Genomic DNA, 1146 nt, shown 5'->3' with positions numbered 1-1146 from the left:
TGCTGTGGGCGGCCTTTTTTTTCTCATTAGCATCCCGCCCAGTCCTACCCCCCTTTTTCTCTTCCAGCCAATAAGCTCCAGCGATGGGGGGCTGGTTTCATAAGAGCAGGGACCTTGGGGTTGCTAGGTGAAACCTGTCTAATCAAGGTGGTGAGGTCGGTCAACCCCAACATCCGGGTCACGGTGCACACGGGCGTCTGGGCAGCAGCTAGCCCCCGCGCATGCGCGCCCGGGGCCCAAAAAGAAGCCCGAAGGACCCCGAAGAAGCCCGAAGGAGGCCGAAGGACCGAGGACTGTGCGGGGGAAAACCTCCCCCCGGGAGCGATGAAGCCGAGGAAGTGGGAGGATGAGCGCCGGGCGTCAACATCTTACCTGGCGGGGGAGATACCTGATCACTAAGGTGGTTCTCCCAGGGCGAGGCTCATCCATTGCACTCCGGGTGTTGACTCTCGATTTCCCCAAATGCGGGAAACTCGACTGCATAATTTGTGGTAGTGGGGACTGCGTTCGGCTCTCCCTGATAGTCCTGGTTCAAAACAGACTGAAAACATGCGTTTCAACTTATGGAAGTGTGCTTGGGCGATTGTAAGCAGGAGCCTGTGAGACAAGGGCTCTGGGAGCTTTAAGCAATAAATAAAGAAGTTCCAAAATCAATCAATCAATCTGTCTGTCTGTCCATTTATTTATTTTTTTTAGGACCCCCCAATAGAAAAATTATAATAAAAATAATATTAATTTAAATTAACTAATCAATGTATGTATTTATCTTAAGGACCCCACACACATAATAAAATAATAATATAAATAATCATTCATTATTTTAGTGCCTCTTTACTGATTTTAACCCGCTTTCCTTGCTGCCAAGAGCCCAGCTTCTGACACGGGTGGAAGGAGGAAAAGAAAGACGAGGTAAAGGGGCGACTCCTGCTGGCAGAAAGGCAAAAGCTTACAGCACTGGTATTCCCAGTAAACGGGGCTGCTCCTTTTCTCTCCCAAATATGCAACTTTGAAGCCCCTTTTCTGAACGACAGCCGTATGTTTTTTTTCCTCCTTCCCCTGTCTGTCTTCATTTTTTTTTTTGCCATTCTTTTGAAATTTTTTGGAATGTCTTTTGAATTAGAATGTACGTTGTCCTTCATGCTGATC

At 47.8% G+C, this 1146-nt stretch overlaps 1 non-coding gene across 1 annotated transcript; it reads left to right on the top strand.

Moving 5' to 3' along the window:
• Positions 1–364: 364 nt before the first annotated feature.
• Positions 365–520, top strand: LOC120519540. Its single transcript, XR_005631569.1, has one exon. It is a non-coding gene; the product is annotated as a U1 spliceosomal RNA (small nuclear RNA).
• The last annotated feature ends 626 nt before the right edge of the window (positions 521–1146 follow it).

This window comes from Polypterus senegalus, unplaced genomic scaffold (genome assembly GCF_016835505.1).
Source record: "Polypterus senegalus isolate Bchr_013 unplaced genomic scaffold, ASM1683550v1 scaffold_3613, whole genome shotgun sequence".
NCBI lineage: Eukaryota > Metazoa > Chordata > Cladistia > Polypteriformes > Polypteridae > Polypterus > Polypterus senegalus.
This window is presented reverse-complemented; position numbering and strand designations above follow the sequence as displayed.